Source organism: Lagopus muta, chromosome 15, assembly GCF_023343835.1.
Source record: "Lagopus muta isolate bLagMut1 chromosome 15, bLagMut1 primary, whole genome shotgun sequence".
NCBI classification, from domain to species: Eukaryota; Metazoa; Chordata; class Aves; order Galliformes; family Phasianidae; genus Lagopus; species Lagopus muta.
This window is the reverse complement of record NC_064447.1, coordinates 5,138,231-5,152,949: the sequence shown is the minus strand read 5'-3', so window position 1 is coordinate 5,152,949 and position 14,719 is coordinate 5,138,231. Positions and strand designations below refer to the sequence as shown.

General features: G+C 43.6%; 1 protein-coding gene across 3 annotated transcripts in view; it reads right to left on the bottom strand.

Moving 5' to 3' along the window:
* Positions 1–14,719, bottom strand: part of METTL22 (methyltransferase 22, Kin17 lysine) — a 207,405-nt gene that overhangs the window by 72,659 nt on the left and 120,027 nt on the right. For 2 of the 3 annotated variants that reach the window (XM_048962130.1, XM_048962132.1), the window contains one exon: positions 3,648–3,717. The gene's annotated coding sequence lies outside the window, so the exon portion shown is untranslated. Of the gene's footprint in view, positions 1–3,647; positions 3,718–11,288; positions 11,430–14,719 lie in introns of those variants that run through there. The other variant, XM_048962131.1, reaches the window with a different exon arrangement.

The window sequence follows — 14,719 nt, the reverse complement described above, 5'->3', positions numbered from 1 at the left end:
GAAAGATCTGATGCAGAGCTGGAGCAGAAGTGCCAGCCTCACCAGAGGAGTTTTATAGCTCCCCATGGGACGGTGCAGCTTGCTCCAGCTGGGCCCTGCACAGATTCCCCTCCCTCCCCCTTTCCCTATGGCTGGGTTCCCTGGCTCTCTCTGAAATGAGGACAGGCAGCTGTGAGGCACACTCTGCCAAGAGAACAGGAGCATTAACCCTCTTCTTGTCACCCATCAGATGGATTCTGTAGGGCGTAGAAGTTATCTCTTCATTTACACACAAGGATGAAATGTTTCAAGAAGAGAGAAGTGAGGCCCTGGCAATGCTGCCCAGAGAGCTATGGGAGTCCCATCCCTGGAGGGGATCCCAGACTGGCTGAGGTTCTGGGCAGCCTGAACTAATGGCAGGGCGCTGGAATGAGAGATCTTTAGACATCCTTCCAAACAATTCCATGATTCTGTGAACCCTTCAGAACCCACGGGCTCTGCTCCAAAGCCAAAGCTGGCACAAGGGGAGCCCCTTCCCATTGAATTCTGTGCTAACAGTGGAGGTGAAGTACCAAGCCTGGCTTCTGAGGAGTGCTGCATTTGCAAGTTTCTTTGCAGCACTCCTGTTGGGATGCTGCTGGCTGGGAGAATAAGATGCTTCTCTTATTTGTGTCCTTCTGGAGCAGGTTCAGGCTGCTCGTTGTTTCAGCCAAGGAAGAGAATGAGCTGATATTCCCCACTGCTCCCTCTCCTCAAAGCTCAGCGTTATGTTCTCAGAACAATAACCCTATTTCGTCTGGTTCCCCGAACTAAAATGCCTGCACACTGTTTTCCTCACTCGCACTTGTGTTTGGATCTTTTCTCATAGCTGTCGTAATTGAAAACGGTTAATGTGCAATGGCTTCACTAGGTGGTTAACAGAAGCAATTAAAGCTGAGCTCAATATCTGTTATGCTGCTTTGCAGAGGCCCCAAACTGGCTTACATCTTAACTTCAAATGATTCAGTAGGAAAAAATCTTTCAGAAGCTTTTTCCCAGTGTGTCTGCTTTGTCCCTGAACATGCTTGGATTTATGTGTACATTTTCACCTGTCAAATAGCAACGAAACCCAGCAGAGGCAAAGCGCTCGAGTCGTACAGTCTGCCGCAAAGCAGCACTCCTGTGATCACATCACAAACCGTGTCCACAGCTGAGCTGGACACAACAGCAGAGCGGCTGCAGCCTCTTCACAACAGCCCATGAACCAGGGCATGCCCAGCCCCGTGCCCCCAGGATGCCGTGGCTGCTGTAGCTGAGCGGGTACCAGGATCCTGCTCACTTCTCAGGGCTGGGACTTCCCATTCCCCAAGTCTGCAGTTAAGCTGTGCATCCAAACAAGATGGCACAGTACATCAAGTACATGAACAAAGTATCCTAACAGCTGGTCTTCCTCCTCTTCATCCAAAAAAAGGAACAAAGACTTCTTACTATCTTGAAGACGGACTGTAGGCTAACCTGCTGTCTACACATTAGCCTTCAAAATGCAATACCGTAATACCAAAAGAAGATACGTTGAATCCCTGCCAGATTACTGCCCTTCAGTCCCATTCCTCACATGAGGCACCTATTGTAGATCTAGGAACACTCCCTCCTGCTACGTAGGTTTAGACTACAGCTTGTTCTTATGACTGCAAGGAAGGCATAGATAGAGTTTAAAAAAAAAAAAAAGGGAAGAGAAAAGGGGAAGGAAGGATGGAAAGAAGGAAGGAAGGAAGGAAGAAAGGAAGGGAGGAATGGAGGAAGGATGGAAGCAGTTACAGCCAATAACTAAGTTTCTTCTGCTGAATATGTTACTGCTATTAAAATTTTAAGAGTTTGAAGTGACAGTAAATGTGGTCTTATTTTAGAATGGTTTCCGTAATGCTACACAACAGTTGCCAATGGCACTTATGCCTTTTTGTACACACACACACAGCTATTTAGCTGACAACAGTGTTTAAGCCATTAAACAAGATAATATTGTAACTGTTATGCAATGGTAAAGCTCGCTCCTGAAAGAAGTATTTGGTGTTTTAATCTGAAAGTCAACATTTGTTCCATATTCATTTATATTTTCTTTATTAGAAATGTATAATTTAATGTAATATTTAAGGCCCTTAGGGTACATGCTCCGTTACCTATAAAACATTCATGCACACTGAACACTTTTTTGGTGCCAGTTCTTGGCTTTGTACATCTGCTTTACAATACTGAGTATTCTAACTAACAACACGCCTTAATTGAGTTTAGGTGTTCGAGTCATTTATTTAAATTTAGTACTGTGAATAATTTATTTCAATTTACATTTTAATTATTTTACCCACTTTTTTGGGAGCAGCCTCATTTTCTAGCTCCTAAAAAAATAATCGGCATATGTTTACTGCAGCAACACTCACACTTACTAAATTCTCTGAGAAGTTTAGTTCCAAACTGAGAAATGCTAATGAATTATTCATACAGCAGGCATCAGCCAGAATTAAATTAGGATGTCCAGATCCAAAAGAAACCTGACCTTCTAATACTTATCAGCCCCTCAAGCTCCCTGAGGATCTCTCATCTGCTATGGCAAGTTCAGCTATGGCCAAATATGAATATTTCTGCAGTCAATGTGGGCTTACATGTTCTTATTAATCACCTCTAGTCAAACAAGGGGCTGAGACATCATGCATGGTGTGGATGTTCTCGTTGCTGGTGTCTCTTTGTCCATGAATATTTTCAACCTTTTTTTTTTTTTTAAATATATATGTGTGTATTTTGCAAAGATTGACTAAGTAAAGTATTTTCCCCATGCAACCTAATAGAAACTGAAGTTCTGAGATAGGCATTCCATTTCCAGCTCATGCTCTTTGTTGTCATTTTATCTCATTTTATAGGCACTTGTTAATGACTGAGATGGCTAAAATAGTTTGACATGCAGAAAAAATGCCTTCAACAAAGGGCAACAAAAACACTCAGCATTAAGTAAGCAAGGATTATTTTTTAGCAACGAAGTCAATTTGTGACATTTTGCCATCAATCCTGAGCACAGGCAGCCATATCCACATGCACCTGTGCTTCTCCAGTCATCATTTGCTATTTTTCTTATGGTCTTGTCCACGTACGATATAAATATAAGCAAAAATGCATGCATTGGTTTCAACTCAAATGTCTTTGTTCCCTGGATTTCTATGTATACATACATACTATTAAGCACTGTCTTTTTTCCTCTTTCATGCCTTCTCACACACACAAGTGCACCCGGAGATGTTACGATCTCCCTCGCCCGTTGATCCATAGCTACATCAACATTTCTACAAGTAAATAAATTTCACTACATTTTACTTTAAAATGTAATTTTTTCTTTCCCCCCAAATCCACTTTTACTCTAAATATAGCACACAGCAGCCTGACCATAAGGGAACACCTTCAGAAAGGAAAATGTAAAGCTGGAAATGTTATTAAGAAAAATTTTTGCCCTCAGCCACAAGAAACTTCAGACGTATTTTTGTTTGGATACCAATTGCGGCGTTACCCAAAACAAGCAATGGCTGCATTACAAATCCCACCCTACGGCCATCTCTCAATGGCTGTTTCTCAGGCCAGACGCTCACTGCAGTGCCAGCTGCTCGCTCAGTGAGAAGTTCCCCCAACACGGATGGCAATGCGCTCACCTTGCTGTGCAGCACGGAGCGACTGGTGGGCTGCAGCGGCCACGCGACGTGCAAAGCTTTCAAACATCTCCTAGAAGTAAGAGAATTAATGTGAATTCTGGAGAACAAGAAGATCTTCCTGAAAGTTAGACAGATTCTTTTTTTTTTTTCCCCCAGATAACATGGATTAATTCCTGTAAGAAAATATTCCATCTTTGAGCAAAGAGTTTAAATAACAAACAACAAGACCCTGGAAAGCAGCGTCAGCTGTTGAAAAATAATAATAAAAAAACCACACCTTACTTCACACAATATATTTATAAAGACTTTTTAAAATAGAGTGCTGCAAATTTATGTGCATTTTGTGGACAAGCATAAGGTCAGTTCTGTGTCCCGCTGAGCTGTGTACTACACGACACAGCACATAAGCAAGAAATGAGCAAACAGTAGGACTGGGAGTGAGAGACATGACTGTGAGAACATCTTTTTTGGCCTTGTTTGACTGTGAGTGGCTTTTAAGGTGCAGATTTATTTGAAAAAGGAAGCGATACGATAGGGATGTCTCCTTATTCAATGGTTCTGAACCCATCCCCTCTCCTCTCCCCGATGCTGGAGGCACAGTGGGTAGTATGCAGGGAGAAGGATCGCGCCATGCTATTCCTCTAAGCCTCCACTGCTGGAAACAGGATATTAAATGCTTCACAATAAAGCTGGTTCTGTTTGTTGTTTCAGTAACCTTGTAGCCTTCAGCCCAGCGCTAAAATCTTACAGGAGCTGAGTTCCCAAGCATGAATCAATGATTTGTATCGGACAGAAAGGAGGATATTAAAGATACACCAGAGGAAACAAAGAGAAGCTGACCTTGGAGCAACCAAATGGGTAGAGACCCATCAGTTCAACTTCCAGCCCTCATTACTTGTCCCTTCCCATTGCTGAATTTAATCTTCTTTACATAGCTCCCTCCAGCCCCTGCCTGCCCTGGCACGCTGGCTTTTTAACGTGATGAGTGGCTCTCATTCACAGCCTCTACTGAGAGGGGAGCTGAGGCTGGGGAGCGAGATGAGGCAGTTGGGGAAATAATGCTGCCTTTCCATCTCCAGAAGGCCCTCGTGGATGAAACTTATCAATTATGTGAAAAGGTTCGTCAGCGCTGCCAGGGCTGAGGGAAAATGATTCCCACCACAGTTAACAGCCCACCCCACACCCCAGGCAGTGGCTCACAAGCAGCTGCCTTGCTGCAGCAATCTTGGGGACAGGGCCAGCACCTGTAAGTCTGGGCTGGAGAGTGTGTGGAACAGCACCCGGCAGGGGCTGCTGCTGTGGTTTGCACCTTCCCCTCTGGCCCTACTGGTGATTCTCAACCACATCCAACAGTCCTTCACCTCTCCCATTCATTCCTTCCTCATCTGTCTATAAGGGAAACACCAGACTATTTCAACTTGCAGTATGCATTGAGCTGTCCTTGCAGAGAGCACTGCTCCTTGTGCTCTGCCTTTCACAAAGTGTCCAAATCCGTGATGCAGCCAGACAGCTCTCATTGCACTGGGCATCCCATTGGGCCTGGAGATGGACCCTTACAATCTACATGTGCACCCATCACCCCAACATCTATTTGGAATGCTAAATTCATTGCAATTACATGCTGAACACCCAAATGAGTCTAAGTTTAATATAAGAATCATTAATGAACGCCAAACATCTGCATTCTCCTGTCCCTAGCAAAAGGCTGGGAGAAAGTCCCTGATTTTAAAATCACTCCACTGAGCTCTCTTACTAAATGCTGGTTTTCAGCCCTACGTTGCATTATTACCATTGTTGTCCTTTAGGGGTTGATGTTAATGACGACTGAAAGGGCTTAATGAGCATGTGCCTTGAATAAGCTCTTTATACACCTTATAAAATAATTACTGCCATTTTACTGAAAACTCCACAGGGCCAAGCTCACGGAAGCAGTCAGGGTGCCAATTTAATACGATACGGTACACTGCTTTACTCAAATAAGGCCTGATCCTATAGAAGTTCACCTTCACTGCCACAACGGACATCCACACCCCTCCTGCAGCTGCAGCCAGGGCTGAGGGTACCATGCCCAGCCCCTGGGAGAGGAGCCTGAATGGAAGGGTCACAAAATAGCTCTGGGCTGGAAGTGATTTTGTATGGCAAGAGAAATAGGATTTGGGTTCTAATAGCACAAAGACGTCTGATGATCTCTGCTGACAAGCAACTAGTCAACAACATGTTAAACATTCCTTACATAGCACTTAAAACTTGTAAGCTCCTTTTTCCTGTTCTGTTCCCATCCAGCACAGATCAACACTGTTGGCCAGAAAGGTTGTGGCTGCCCCATCCCTGGAGGTGTTCAAGGCCAGGAGGGATGGGGCCCTGGGCAGCCTGCTCTAGTATTGAATGGGGAGGTTGGAGATTCATGATCCTTGAGGTCCCTTCCAAGCCAGGCCATTCTGTGATTCTGTGACCTATTAAGGAAAGATATTCACAAGAGACTTGCAGCATCTTCTGGGATGCAACGTGGCCTTTGCCTTTAACAGCAGACAGCAGCAGCGCATGGATGGGTTATAGAAGGATCTTACACAGGAACGAATGGCAAACAAAGAATCTACTGAATCTGCCACAGGGTAAGCTTCTCATTTCATGAGTGTCTGTTGTTTGAGCAAAACGGCTCTGTGATTCGCAGGAGGAGAATTGCTTTTAATATATTTGGGAGGAAAATTAAAATTTGGAAATCTATTTTTCCATCTTTCAGCAAAACACTTTCCCGTCTGTCATCGAGGAAAAATTCTTTAAGTCTGAAGAAAATAAAAGGAGGAATGCTAAACAAAATGCTCCTGTAATGTGCTCTGACTGCAATGAAACTATTTTCTGGATGAAATAAAAACCTCTGCAAAAATATTCTCAACCAGTGCCAGCTTTTAATTATTATTTATATTGCTGAAATGCTTAATGCTCACCATTCCAGAAACTGGCCCTACAACAAAATGTGCCTTTTTCATTAGTGGGCATAGGAAAACTTACGTTTTCTAGTGGGCATATGTTATGTTTCACTAGTGGGCATAGGAAAAAATACTTATTAAGTATATGCAAGACATATCCATCAACACCCACAGCGAGCAGCGTGTCAGCAAAGCCCCGCTCTGCCCATGTGTCAGGGCAGGAGCCTGCAGCTCCCGATGAGATACCTTCTGTCTGAGAGGAGCTGCAGCAGAGCAGCCCAAAAGCCAAGGGAAGCCAGATCTCGAAGTCCCACGATGACAGAATTCTGACCTGTTTTTGTTAACACAGAGTCAACACAGAAAATCAAGGCAAGCTTATGAGAAGTAAGGTGAATGCCTGGCCTATTTTTTTCAATCTTATTATTTCTGAGCCTTTGCAGCAGACCAGCATCAGGTTTTCCAATTTTTCTTTGCAACTTTGGATGCTAAAAATGTGCTTTAAGATGTCATAGTAATGAACAAATACTGATTCCCTGCTATTCCTATGAAGTTTCCAGGCTCCTTCCCACGGCTGCTCTTTCCTAGCCAACCAAGATGAGTCAGGTTGGAATCTACTCCAATGGGAAAGAAATGCCCATCAGGGACCTTTACTTAGTTCCACCCCTACTATTCCAGAGTACAACAGGAAGACAAAAGAACTCAACAGGAAGACAAAAGAGACCAAGGGAAGATACTGAGGATTCCACCTCTCTGCTGAGTGCCAGCACGAAGGGTGCTCTGTGATGGGCACTCACACGCGGACCACTCAGGCAACGCTCTGCGCATGCTCAGCTGAACAGCCCAAACGCTGAACTTTGAAGCCAACTTCTCCACATGTGGTCCTCATGTGTATTCAGTGCCAGCAGCAGGAGTTACACCCAGGTGCCTCTGCAGTCTATAATCAGGAGCTCTCTGAAATAATTTCATTAGGCAGGCGTGAGGGAGATGTGCGGTACGATCCAGTACAGCACAATCATCATCACATTTTGATTCCCTTGCCCATCACTTTCCATATTTATCTTCAAAGACCTCTTGATGAAACAGCTGCTTAAATTTAATTAAACAACAGCATTATATAAACAAGTTCTTTTGTTTCGTGTGCTGAACGGGGTATTCTTCAAAAGCTATTCTGCCAAAGCTGGCCTTTCTGCCCCTTGACTTGTCTTTACTCCAATTACCACTCCAGTTTAGCTGATTAATTTGTAGCCACTGGCAAACATGCACAGTTGGCAGGACATCATTCCATTTCAGTGACAAGCACTATAAAAAGATCATTATTTTCATTAGCATAAATAACTGCATGTTGATAGAACGCTGGTTTCTGAAAATAGGTTAAAGTCTTAACTGTCTTTATTCATTACCCAGATATAATTGGAAGCAAAATTATCACATAAGTGAACAATACGCTCTCAATGTATAATGCTTAATGGCTGTACTCAGCCCAGTCGCAGCCTGGAATGACTTTTTTTTTCTTTAAAATGAAACATTCTGATGCAAATCTCCATACAGACACACTAATTTATGACAAAACTTGATAGCGTATGAAGAGATCCAATGGAAAAACAGAATCACGTGACAAATAAAGATGCTTTGTGTTGCACTGGTTCAACTTGCATAGGGCAAAGGATATTTTTCTAGTTGCTGACCCAGGCTGGATGCTTTGAAAGCTTTCCTGGCTCCAGCTGAATTTTTCTAGCAGCCTACTGAATTGCGTTCCTAACACATTCTCCCAAACAAGATTTTTAAGAGTTAATATTGCATAACAAGGCTCCTTTGAGATCAAAGGCTTACTTTCCTCTTTCATTCTCTTCTCTGCCGCACTGACTCCACAGTCTCAGTGGCAGTTTTTATGCCAGCCCGGAAATGCAGCTCCTGAGTCACACGGACGGCTGTGCTGCTGTGTGTGCAGAGCAACTGCCCACAGCGGGACCCTGCGTGGTGATGGCACCTCCCACGTGCCAAGGCAACACAGCGATAAAAGGAAGCAGCAATAATAAATACAGCATTTGGAAGGCAGATACTACAAGAGCTTCAGACACCGCTTTGGAGCCCGGCAGCTCTTCAGATGAACAAATTTATCAAGATACAGGATGTGACCATCCAGAGGCACGTAGCCAACTAGTCTAAAGAGAAAGTTTGAAGTGAGATTCCTCCTGTCAGCTCTTCCTGAACGTTTGGTTTTGTTTCCCCCAGAAATCTTTGTGCAGCACCGTCTGATGCTGTAACAGAGCTCTGCTTCTGCATAGCAATGGTCCAGGGTGATGAGCAGCAACTATTGGGTTTTGGAGCAATTCACACTTCTGTCTGTGTTCAGGGCTCAGACAACAGCCAGGAAAACTACCAGGTTGGTTTTCTTACTTCAGTGAATACCGATAGCAGCTAGTTTCAGCAAAACAAACTTCTCCTTTGTATTATTTAATGAAACAAAACACCAGAGCAATTGCTACCGCAAGATGGAAAAGCGACAGCAGCTGCCATCAGGAAGCCTTGCCACTGCTTTGAAACATTGCCCAGAACATTTTTTTGTATATTGAGATACAAGCTGGACAAGTCAGAAGATGACTTTGGGAATCAGCTGTTTTATATAACGAAGAGGAGCCAAGGGCAATAAATACGAGAGCAAACGATCGCCTTAGTATTGAATACTGTTCAGAAAAAAACAAAAAGAACCAGCAACAGAGGAGTGAAAGGTGCAAGTAAGACCTGAACTCAGTTGCAGCATCCACTGAATTCCCCACAGGTCAGATCCCTGTGAGCAGCCCATCCTGCTGGGCACTGTTCCTGGGGCTGCTTGGTGAAGGCTGAGGAACCTGCTCTTGTGGCAGTACAAACCAGAAACACCTTACAAAACTGCATAGTAGCTGCTGAAATTTTGCAGCCAGAGTGGGATTCTGAGGAGGAGGAGGATGGAAGGTCTGACAGCACTGGCAGGCATCCAGCTTGGGAATGGGCTGAGAGGATGAGATGATAAAGTGGACCTTTTTCCTACTGAAACCACACTTTTGAGATGCTTGCGCTGCAAAACATTATATAGCCCAAAAGCTCTAGGTTTTTATTTTTATTATTATTATTTTTAATGAAATAGAAGGAAAGTGAAACCAGATACCCCGAATTAAATCATACCAGGCCACGGTGCCTGCTCCTGGAGACAAGTTCCAAGGAAGCAGCGTGTTTGATGGGATCACCTGAGGCTGGCAAGAGCCCTGGAATGCAGCTCAGAGGCTGGTGACACAATGGCCAGGTCCCAGCCCTGCCCTGGGCACAAGAGGACATGGGATGGCAGGGGATGTCCTGCCCCTCACCTGCCTGTGACTGCAGCAGGAATCCCCATCTCCATCACACAAGCTGATAGGTAAGATGCTCTCACAATGGGTTCCCCATCCCTGTGGCCAGCAGACCACTCAGAGGCAGCAGGATGCTCTTCTCAGACACAAGCAGAGGAATCCATTGCTGCCTTCCATGAAGCATGAAGAAGTCCAGTCGACCTCTGTGTCTGGGAAACGCCTCTCAGCAACAAGGATTTAGTAAACTCCGGTGTTTACTGATGATAGCAGGAGCCAGAACTGCAGCAAACTGCAGCTACATATCCAGGGAAGTTAGAAGAGGTTAAGAATTATTTGCAGCAAGCAACAATCTGAAGAGAGGAGCAAATTGTTGTTGTTGTTGCTGTTCAAGTAACTGCAAAATACCCTTGGAGGGTCACTGTAAATATGTACGTATCAATATGGACATAACTCCTTAGGGTGCTGCTGAGTCAGCTGCATTACATGAACAGGACAAAAGGCACTGGTAAGTTGACAAAAGTCAGCCAGTAAAGCAGGGTAAGAACTTGCCTATTGTTTTAAGAGAGCAAACTGAAAAGCTGGGTATTTAAGCTGCGGTGCAACTGCTGGCAAAACACAGCATTTTAAAGTCATGAAAGGAGACAGAGGCTCAAGGAATGATTCCCACTTGCCCCAACTGCACGCTCACCAAGCTGAGGTCCCACTGGGCTCACATCACAGGAACACAGGAGGGGAGCTGTGTGCAGAGCAAGGACTGTGGGTTAAGCCAGGAGGTGCTGCCTGCCAGCTTAGCACTAGATGTGCTTTGACACCATTTAGGGAAGCGTTGCTTTCACTGTGGCAGCAAACTTGCAAACAACAGCTTGCCTGAACATAATGAAATAAAAAGACTCCTTGTTTTAGACTGGCAGCAACCACTGGGTTTGGTAAAAGTGAAAATTCATTCACCTGAATTATGAGTCAGAAATGGTTTTGTAATATCAATTATGGTTATGAGGAAAAAAAGAAGTGAAACTGGAATAGTTTTTTTTGTTAATGAAATAAAAGCATTACATTCAACAACATTTGCTTGGAATAGAGCCTGTAATGCCTTTCTCCACTCACTGACCAACCCATGTGCCCTCCAAAGCACATGCTTCAGTCATAGAATCATTTAGATTGGAAAAGATCTTGAAAGCTTCTGAAGTCAAACTGACCAAATGCTAACATAGTAATCTGTCAGGATAGTTAGCAGCTACTTTGTTTTCAGCAAGTTTAATGGCTAATTAGTTAGGACTTTGTGCTAAAACACAGAGCTCCTTTTCCTTTGTATGACTACAATTATGCTATCATTGTCTACATTATGCTATCATCATACCACAGCAGTTGTGCCACAAAGCAACACCTTTTACCTTGCAAGAGTCAGCGCTGAGGACTCATCCCACCCTATATTCCTTTGCTGAGCAGAAAATGCTTGCGTTTGCACTTTCTTCAGCTGTTGCTACTCTGGCTGCCAACATGGCTAAAGTCGCAATGGATCAGACTCACTGCTGCAAGATGGCTTGCTTGGAGCAAAAGCTTCCAAATGCTGTAAAAGGCATCCACGCTGTTCTCTAAGTACCACTCGGCTGGCTGCCCTCCAGTAGCCCTATCTGGCTAATGTAATATTGCAGAAACAAAGTTATACAGATTAAAAAAAAAAAAAAAAAGCAGCGTGTGTGGATTGGTATTGTAGTAACACTGATTAGGGAGAACACTTTGTATGTAATGCAGGTGATCTGGGGTATCTTTTATTCCTGTGTCCATTTCCCCACATGTAATACAACAGATTTAAACACGTTTTACTCCTTTGAGCTTGGATTTCTGGGCTGAGAGATCACAATGAAGTTTTATAGCCCTTTCTTATGAAGTGTGGCATTTCTGACATTATTTGATGTGCAAGAGCAACTGCATTAGTGAAAGGCTACGCTTGAATAGTTATCACTTTAAGCCCATGCCCTGGGAGTATTGTATTCAGTTCCCTCATTATTTCCAGCCCTGCAGGTTATACCAAGAGTTGCTATTAGTACATTACAATCGTAAAATGAAGGTAGTCACTTTCTATAAGGGTCAAGTTTGCTGCTAGAATCTGGCAAACTTCATTTTGCAGCTCAGAAGGACCAACAGTGCCACATTCCAAGCCAATCTACTGCCCAGCTGCTTTGCGTGCAGTTCTATGCTTTGAATTCAAGATTTAATTGGAAAGCACTAAAATATTTAACATAATCTAACACTGCAGTATCAGTACAATACATCCATGAGCCTGTCTGCACAACCTCCTACACCATTCACCAAAAGCTCACTCCATGGTATCTGAACAAAGTCTCAGAGCCACAGTTACTGAAGAACAATATTGAAGATCAGTTTTCACACAGGTAGCACCTCCTTTTGGTGAGGTCAGCGTGCCTTCCAAGCAGTCGTAACCTTCAGAGCATCTCCTTGGATGCCACTGGACAGATAAAGAAACAGACTTCCATGAAGCACCCGGCCCCACGTTTCACTTCATCTGCTGATGTCCATGAGACAGTGACACAGCTGTTAATCTCTAAGGAACAACACTGATCAAGATTACCAGGACTGGAAGAAAATGCTTAGAAAAGACAGAAACAGTTGTGACATCCAAGGCAAAGTATTCAACCTGAGGTTTCTCTTCTTTCTCCTCAAGCTTCAGAGCCACACTTCAGGCTGAGTACTCACCAGCAGCAGGCAAGGCAGCAAGTAGTGCCTGCAGGCATTTATCTGAGTGTTGGTAGGACAGCACTCTTGTAAGTGCTGGTGATTGCATGTAAAGAATGAGAACGCTTGTAATCTGGCTGGTGCAACTTCCTACAGCCTGGTGAGACACCACAGGTTGATTAAACACTCCTCTGTCAGCAAGGAGATAGGTTGCTTGAGCACCTGTCATTGTGCATATACTGCTGATAAGGACCTGAGGGGTTTTAAGCATGAGAGAAACGCTGGGACAACAAAGAAACAAACAAACAAGTCAAAAACAGTTCTCTAAGTAAAACTCCACTGGTAAGGAAAAAGGAAGGAAAGTGCTACAGGCATCACAGGAGAAATGGGTCACAGCAGCAGGACCACTGCCCCCAACCTGCTCCCCCACTTTCCCCTCACTCTGGAGCCATCAGCCTTGCAGAATTGTTCCCTGCTGCCCCTCAAGCCCAAACAAGAATAGGCTTTTGGAAGGACTGCCTGAGTACTAAGGCTACAAGCAGTCATATCCCACAGAACACACCAGTGCTGCCACTGACAGCTAAAAGAGCACAATCCTCAAAAGCTGCAATTAATCACACAGAGAGCAGATGGGATTGTGTGAACCGTGAGTGCTCTAGCTCCCATCCAGAACAGAAAATTCAGAGGACAAAAATGTCCAGACAGTCCTAAAGTAGAGGATACGCCTCTCACTGCTGCAGAGGAGGAGGAAAAAAAAAAAAAATCACTGGAAGTACAAAATGTTTTTCAGGAGAAAAATTTCCTTGACCTCAATAGTCTCGGTGTTACAACAAGCAAGCTGTACCTCCAGAGGACATACAAAATGAAATAGAAAGGAACAAGGAGCACCGTCCTCATTCGAGCCACACACTCACCTGTAGAGCTTTGCTGATGCGCTGTAGCAGACGTACGCCATGCTCCCACGCATCTTTCCTTTACCAGTCATTTTTTTGCAAACACAGTTAGATCAGTTTTGCTAAACCAGTATTTAATGGAGATGACTCACTACTGATCAACATTAATCAGAGAAATTAAACCCAACATCTTAATGACAAGATTGAGACAGGATCTTAATGCATCTCGATGACGGTGCTTTGCCTCCGAGGCAGAGGGATGTTTGGATGTGCTTCTTGTCCACATTGAAGCCTGGGCTTTCAGGGTGGCACCTTTCCCTCTAAACAATGCCTGAGCATTTTTTTTTTTCCCCATGATCTCAAATGATAGCAAAGGTTCAATAATACACATGAGAGAACCTAAATATATTCTTTAATGCTTTCTGAGAAAATAACCATCTGCAAGAAATCTCTGCTCTGCAGCATTAACTCCTAATGAAACAACAATCTTTCTTTTTTGGACTCTGACTTCCCCAGCAAACAAATTGTAGAAATATATTTAGAAAGAAAATTCCAGAATGATTCCTAAGCTTCTTCTGAGACAAAGATAAAAAATACGATAGGTGTTAACTGCACCACTGAAAGTATTTAAGCGCTGCACTGTAGGAACATAAATAGAATATCAGGTTTATGTATTTAACACTATATCCATATTTATTTATAGATGTATTTCTAAAGTGTATATAGAGGCTATAAATATGTCTAGTACACACAAAAATAGTCAGTGGAGATACCTGACTTTTGCAGCTTGTATTTTTTGGGTTTGATAAGGCTTATTATTCAGAGCATAGCCAGAGTGACTTCAAAAGGTTACGGAAAGACTTCTAGCTTCGATCACTCTCTAAGATACTGCTGTAATGGCCAAACAGGTCAAAAGGTTATTTACCACCATGGCCTATGGACATCTATCATCTGCTGGTGTGCTTGTACTTCTCTGTAACACACATTGTTTATGCTGAGTATATTTATACCTCTTAGGACTCCACTATTAACCTCAGTATCACACATGCATATGTAACCTTGATATGAAATACAAGCCCTTCACTGCAGGCAATAAAGCCCAAGTTTCAGGAAAGCCGTTCTTCAAAGGCCAAGAATCCCCAGTCTGGAGCATATATTAAGATTGGTGCTAACATCACCAGAAGCAGGAACGAATGGAGCATTCACACTTTAAATATGACTTCAGTTGAACTAAT